The sequence below is a fragment of the Corvus moneduloides genome, chromosome 12 (genome assembly GCF_009650955.1).
Source record: "Corvus moneduloides isolate bCorMon1 chromosome 12, bCorMon1.pri, whole genome shotgun sequence".
NCBI classification, from domain to species: Eukaryota; Metazoa; Chordata; class Aves; order Passeriformes; family Corvidae; genus Corvus; species Corvus moneduloides.
Window position 1 is genome coordinate 21,147,929 of NC_045487.1, and position 7,733 is coordinate 21,155,661.

At 49.8% G+C, this 7,733-nt stretch overlaps 1 long non-coding RNA gene across 1 annotated transcript; it reads right to left on the reverse strand.

Annotated features, from left to right (window-relative positions):
- Nucleotides 1-1,736: 1,736 nt before the first annotated feature.
- Nucleotides 1,737-4,212, reverse strand: LOC116449918. Its single transcript, XR_004242588.1, has 3 exons — nt 4,192-4,212; nt 2,395-2,480; nt 1,737-1,797 (listed from the first exon to the last, which is right to left on the reverse strand). It is a non-coding gene; the product is annotated as an uncharacterized LOC116449918 (long non-coding RNA).
- Nucleotides 4,213-7,733: the final 3,521 nt, after the last annotated feature.

Below are 7,733 nucleotides of genomic sequence, written 5' to 3' on the forward strand. Positions count from 1 at the left end.
ATGCTGTTTGTTGCTCTGCTCTTTTTTTCCCTCTCATCCTGAGGATGCTGTGCCATAGCTCTGATTCTAAGCATGGTGTACACTGTACAGAGAAGACAAAGCAGAACTAACAGCAAGGTTATGCTTTCTTTGACATCCAGAAGGAACTCAATATTTTCAAAAACTGCTGTGTCAGGCCTGAAAGGCTGGAAAAAACCATTCTTTAATGGTTTTTAATCATACCCAGCGGCTGGGTATGATTGTTGAGGCCCCAGATGTAGCAGCCTAGAGTAGGACAAGCACACAAAGTTGAGTATATATTCCAAATTATGTTCATTGTCTCGGAAGTTATCATGCAGTAGGCATAACAGACTAATAAAGCAAATTTTATACCATACCCTGGTCTACACAGGAGCATTAAAACCGGCAGATAGTTCCCCATGTGCGGAAAAATATAGAGAGCTAGGTACAAGACCCATGTAGCATGTTGAACATCATAGTGAGTAGGTGGCTTCTACAATACAAAAGTGTAATTCTGACTTTTCTCAGCACCCGGCCCCACACTGGGCACCAAAATATGTACTAGCTTGAAAACAAACTAGTGGGAGACACCAAGTCAGAATAACAATCTAATAGGGAAATAAAAGGAAAAAAAGGCAGAAAACACTGGGTTAAACTGACAGAGTCAGGATACAACCTGACACCCTGTTAATCAGGATGGTGGTAGCAGTGCGGTAGAATGGTGGCTGCAGTCCTTTGAAAGTGGTGATCCTGTAGAAAGGGTCTGCTCTTCCTCAGAAGGTCCAGTGGTGGCTATGTAGCTCCTGTCCTCTGGAAATCCAGTGGGAAGATTATCTCTGCTGTTCAGAATCTCAGATTATATCTAGGATGGAACACTTGGTTCCTCCCTCTAGGTGGAGCATCTCATAATGGGATGATGAGTCATGAGGCCAGGTGTTGATAGGCTCATTACAAAATATAGTCCACGGAGAGTTATCTCTGAGTCATGCGGAAGGGCAATGATGGGCCATTAACAGAAAGATCAACTGGGGGCAGGATGGAAGGAAACACTGCCCCACCTGGTTCCAACAGCTCATGAGGATGGTAACAGTATACACTACAACCCAGGACAGACAGGGATGGAGGCTCTTGCCAGAAGTATCCCAAGTGTGGAGATCTTCCTCATCCTGCTCCTCCACTGCTGACGTCAGGGAATTCCCTGGAGCTGCCAACATCTGCCTTTGCTGCTCGAGGATCTTCTCTAGCACCATGCCAAAGGCCTTCTCCTATGGCAGCGCCGCAGCATCCTGTGAGTCACGGACTGGAACTGGCACCTCCAGGAAAGTTGCTGCTAGGAAACATCCGTCAGCCATTCCCTTACTGCAATGAGCTGGCCTCCTATTCCTCTGCAAGGCTCCTCCTGGCCAGGTGCATCCTCAGCAATGACACAGTTCTGCTGAGAGCCGTGGCTCTGAGAGAGCAGCGAGTCCTGTCCAAAGGGCTTCCTCCGTCTCCAGTCCTGCAGCTCTCACGGAGGCACCAGGTATGGTCAAGTCTCCTGCCAGGAGTATCTGACATGTGGAATTCATCCTCATCCTTCTTCTCCATTGCTGAGGGCTCTAAGTGCCCTGCAGATGGGAACATCCGCCTTTGCTGCTGGAGCATTTTTTCTAGTACCACACCAAAAGTCTTCTCCTATGGGTACTGCCACATCATTCTTGGAACCTTGGTAGGGAACTGGCGGCTCCAGCAGAATCGCTGCTCTGCCTCTGGGTTGTGGGAGTGCCTTACTGGAGGCCTCCTCTTTTCTCTATCCTGCTTAAACAAGAAAGGTTTCATAACTTGACTGCTCTATGCCAGCTATGAATACATCATCTCTTTTGTAACTCTTTTATAGTGGACACAGAGTTTGTTGAAGCTCATTCTCACAACTCTTATCGTGACTATTCCTCATAACTCTTACAACTCTTATTAGTTCATAACCTGGATTACACATCGTCTCTGTCCAGATTAGAATTTTAAAATATACAATTCTCAAGATCCTCTAGCTACAAGATGCAACCACACATATTTGTCCTTTTTTATTTTTGCAAAAACATTGGCAAGTGTTTCTCTCTTTAATATTTTTTCCCTTTGGAACTCATCTGTTTCCTGTTTTCACTTCCTCTGCTCAGAAGACCTTTCCTTTGGTTTATTCTTGTACTGATTCCCCAATCTTTCCAGGCTACTTTATAGAGATGTAGCTGGTGCAACATATACTTCTTAGAGAGTTTTTGTTGTTTTGATTTATACTACAGGAAGATGATAAAACACGTATTTTACGTTACCTCGGATGGCAAAAATTTTTTGCATTTTTAATGGAAAAAATATTTTTAAAGTTTGGATAGCATAATTTTTAAAAAATAGTTTCATTACCTGTCCAGTAGCCATAACATAGATCTGTATCCATCATCTAAAAGTAAAGCCAGCTTTTGATTTGATGCACACATTGAGACTTTATCCTGTATGAAATAAAGCAGAAAAAATATGCTATTACAGTTTTATCTTCAACTGCACATCACTTCTAACCTTGAGCGAAGGCTCTGCATTATGGAATAGAACCAACTGAGGCAGTGCAGCTCTAGGTTAACAGGTAATCAGAACCTTAGACTGCTAAGTAAGAGCAGGAAATAGTTTGGCTACCACCAGGAGGCAACAGCACATTCTCCTGTTGACATTCTCACTGTCAGAGTGAAACTGGAACCGAGCAATCCCATTCCTTTGCAACCACCCTTATGCTGCAGAGATGGAGCCCTGAGCTCAGCAATGCCATTTGTGACAGAGCTTTCCCAGGTGGGAAGGCATCCTCCCTTCCCAGAGGTATTGCAAGTTCCCCTCTCCCCACTCCATTCCATCCGGAAATGGAATGCTGACAATCCATAAAGGTTATACACTACAACACTGGCATGGATTTTTTTTTCCTTAGGTAGATCTAAGGCAGTCTGGGAGTTGCTCAGCCTCTTGTGCCCTCTTCAAGTGAGCATTTGTAACTTTTCTTCTTACAATAATCCAACCAAACAACTTGGTTACTGCTCCAAGTAATTACCAGAAGCTTTGGCTGTGTTTTCCCATTAGATTTTATTTAACCCAATATTTTTCAAATACTGACACTTCTATATTTGAAATTCCCAGCATATTACAGAGATTTGAGAGGTGATCTTCAAACTTGAGAGGTGATATTGACCACAGAGTAGCAATAAATAGGCAATATCAGGACAAAAGTTAATCCAATACATACCTCCAACAATCCTCCAATTTTTTTTTTTTTTTTTTATTTTTTTTTATTCTGGAAGAAACAAATTTAACAGTACTGCCATGCATGCAACAAAGTGACCCAGGCATGAAGATGAGCAAGCTGTTGGTCCTTCACATTCCAGTTTTCAAGGGTGATATTAGTGGGACACTGCTTGGAGCACTGCAATGATATCAAAGTGATCCATTAAACTTCCTGCTAACTGGAAATTTCTTTTAAGATGCATAGATAATATATGGCTTATTACTTACACATACAGGCAAAAGGAAAAAACAAGTTTCACCACATTCTCATAAACCTCTGGAAATAATGTCCTATAAACTTAACTGCCTTTCTCAATTTGAGAAATTGTTACTGCTATAATATTACCTGTACTGGACCTTGTCAATTGGATGCTTTTGCCCAAACTCTTTGCTCCATATATGTCATTTACATCACAGAAAACAAGACAGAATCCTATCCAAGTAAAAATTCAGTGGGAATGGAGAATGACTTACTCAGCAACACCTGATTCTCTCTGTGCAACATGCACTACAGCTTTCTTTCGGGCTGATCAAACACTTCTTATGGTAAAGATCATCATCCTATAATCTGGACTACGGACTGACTTCCCGGCTCGACGTGCCTCATCGCTGCCACCCTGATCCATTATCTGGACATTGACTGAGCCTGACCGTACCCTCTGCAACCACCACCTCCCTGGGCAACCTGTGCCAACGCCTGACCACCCCAACAGCGAAAAGATTTAATATGTAATCCGAGTCCCCACTGTCCCATTTGAAGGCCACTCCCTCTAGTAGCCCGTAGGCTTCTTTTCAGAAGCGATGTGAGGGGAAGGCGGCTCGCCGCTCCCCTCTGCCCACACGGCTGGCTCCCTTCCAGGCCCGATCCCACCCACGGCAAGGAAAGAACGCACCCACCCACACTCCCGGGGCCACTCCCCCACGGGGACTCTGTCAGTCCCCCGCCGGGGGCCGGTCACTCCCTCGCCGGGGGGGTCACTCCTCCACCAGAACCAGAACCAGAACCCGAACCCGCCCCCCGCGCCCGCCCCGCCGCCGCCGCTCCCGCTCTGCCGCCCCCACGGCCCCTCAGCGGCACCGGCCCCTCCGGGCCCCGCCCCCGCCCCGCGGCCCCGGCCAATCCCCGCCGAGCCCCGCCCGTCCCGCGGCTCCCCATTGGTGGCGCGCGCTCCGCCCGCGAGCCGAGCAGCGCGAGCAACGCAGCCTCTGCCCCCCGTCCCGCTGCGCGCGCGGTGCGCTCGGCCGTGCCCTGGGGAGCGGCGGCCGCGGGGCCCGCGCGGAGCGGCCGTTCCTCCGCGGCTGTGCCGCCAGCACGGCCGGCAACGCGGGCGCGCAGAAGGCGCTTCGGCCACCGGGCAGGAGGGATCACTGCAGAAACCCAAACGTTCTGGAAGAGTGGGAATTGGTGTCCAAGGACATAGTTTACACCTGCACTTGGCTCGCAACGTCCCCCTGCAGCGCTACGGGCTGGTTACTTTAGGCGGCCACAGAGCCCTTAAAGGGAACTGGGCCGCCTTGACTTGTTAGCAAAGCGGCCACAGAGTCCCTGAATTAGACTGGGCTGTCTGGAGTTGTTACTGAACTCCCCCCATTGCACTGACCGTTCTGTGCAATTTCCAATGGCCCCGCAGAAAAAGACCTGGGGGTGGTGGCCAAGAGCTGCTGAACATGAGCCCAGGTGTGCCCAGGTGGCCAAGAAGGACATTGGCATCCTGGCCTGGGTCAGCAACAGTGCGGCCAGCAGGACCAGGGCAATGACTGTCCGTCCCCCTGTTTTGGGCACCGCTGAGGCCCCACCTTGAATGGTGGGGTCAGTTTTGGGTCCCTCACTGCAAGAAAGACTTTGAGGTGCTGGAGCGTGTCCAGAGAAGGGAATCGAGCTGGGGCAGGCTCTGGAGCACAAGTCTGAGGAGAAGCGGCTGAGGGAGATGGGGGGGCTCAGCCTGGAGAAAAGGAGGCTCGGGGAGGACCTTCCCTCTCTCTCCAACTCCCTGGAAGGACACCGGCTTGGGGGGGATTCCTAACCATAAGGTATCTATCCCATGATCTTTTGCGCCAAGAAGATTGTCACTGTAACTTTAGGATTTGGCAGCCGGGAAACCTTGGGGAGGATGGAGGGCTTTGCTTTAGGGCAGGTGTTTTTAAAGGCTGCCCAGGCAGTCGCACATCGTGCAAAAGGTCTGCGCGAGACTTATGGGAATCCTGGAATTCAGTGACTGCGGTGTAAAACTGCCTGCTTCCCTTCTGCCGGCGGATCGGGGCGTGGTTGCTGCGGGAGCTTTTGTGCATTAGGCTTCGGGACTTTGCTACGCTGCAATTCGGCAGTGTGATCGAATGTGCCTGCTTTCCCTGCCTCCCTGCCGCTCGGGAATGCACAGACATGCATGGTGTGCCGCCTGGAGCCGGGGCTGTGTCCGCCGTCCCCTGAGTGCCCGGGGAATCGCTCCCTTCGCTCCGTTGTGTCCGAGCCGCCGCTGCCCCCGCCCCGCTGAGGGGCCAAGTGTGCAGCGGAGCGCCCCCTGCCGGCCGCGAGTGCCCCCGGCCCCGCCCCCTGCCGGCCGCGCGGGATCCCGGCCCCGCCCCGCGCCCGCCGCAGCCGCCAGCGGCCCCTGCCGGGCGTGGCCGTAACTGCAGCAAAGGGCAAACACGGCCCTCGCCGGGGGAACCTCCTGTGCGTGTGCTGGGGTTTGTTCTGTGCATATTCTGTACTAAAGAACTGCTACTCCTTTCCTGCATTTTTAAAGCCCCATAATTTTCGAAGTTATAATTATTTGGAGAGAGCAGTCTTCTTGCCATTCCAGGAAGGTTCCCACCTTCCTTAGCAGACATTTAACTTTTAAAACAGGACACTTTGTTAAAAAAAAACAAACCCGGGAACATTTCATGATTTCATGTACTACATGATTTCACGTCTAAAGAAACTGGGCTGTCTGCCCTTTTCTTCTCAGGCAGTGCATTCCTCTGTCTTGAAGTCCAAAAGCAACAAAGCGATTATAGGTAACAGTGGCAGAATACGCTGTGTTACTGTCACAGGGACTCCCGGCTTACTTCACCAGCTCCTGTCTGCTGTTTGTTGCTGCCCACTGAAGAAGAGTCACATTTTCTTTGTCTGGTTGGCGAACATCATATCCTGCTTCTACCAGTTCTTTGCATTGCTCTGCCATTCCATACCTTAAATGAGACAACACCCATTTACTTACTGTTTGTTAAATATCCTCCAGTTTGGAGACAGTCGCATCCTAAAGAAAAAATAAATCTCAATAAGCATCACCCAGCAGTTCCTACTTGAGCAGATTCCACACTGCATTCAATGGAAACCTTGTAAAAAGAGTGGGGCTGTGCCTTGAGGAGTAGAAGCTTCTACTTAACAAATCTGTCTGAAATGCTTTTGGTTTATTTACAATAGTAGCTGTAAGTGATGTTTATTCTTCCAGTACAGGGAGAAAATGAAACTGAAGATGTTTCCTCTGTAAAAATGGAAGCTTTGTAACAATGGACCTCCCGCTCCTGGAGGAAACGTGCCACGGCCCTTGGAGAATTGGCAGTCACCGCTCACAGGCCATTGGAAAAGGGATAATTGTCACCCCCAGCTCAGCCTCCAGACCAGGGCTGACACACAGGACTCTCGCCATCCCCTCACGGTGGGGTCCTGGCTGGAAGCATCATAGCTCAGGTCAGGACTTTGGGTAGAGACTTGGAGACCCATTCAGGGCACAAGATGGTTGGCAGCCCTCAGAAGAGAAAAGAAAAATGAAAGAGCAGGCGCATTTATGAAAAAACCCTTTTTTTACCAGCCCCTGTTTCGGTAGGTCAGGGCAGTAGATGGAAGGTAGCACAGATTTGTAGCTGGCACCCGGGCCTGTTCCTGTAACTAGACTGGTTACTGCACTTTCCATCTCTATCAGTTGTTTTTAGGGTAGAGGAAGATATTTGGGAGGGGCACAATGGGCCCAACACCACAGGAGCAAGTCCAGGATGTCAACAGCTTTCAGTTGTGAATGAGCAGGAAAGCTAAGAGACAAAGTCAGGCTTTTTTGTCATCCTGAAAGGTGGAGAAGGGAAAATTCAGAGCTGACAAAAATATATCGTATTGGGGTGCACAAGTGCAGGGAGAACCCTCCCTTGCTGGACAGGAGGTGCTACGAGCATTCAGTGATCCTTTGTTGGCGTAGCAAAGTCTCCAGAAGGGAGCTGGGGAGAAATACCACTCCTTCCACCCAGTGTTCTGAAGCTCTGGGCTACACAGTGCAACAAAGTTATCAAGAATCGCTCCGTTACATAACACAACTCCCGAATGTGAGACGGGGTTAGAGGCTGGTAACACCAGGGGGGTTCCCTTGGAGTCCCTAGGGATCACTTTCTCTGCCGCTCCTTCCTCTGCAGCGGGGGTCCCCTCACGCTCTTTCCCTGCCCCAGCGTGGGAGGCTGAGCCTGCTGGA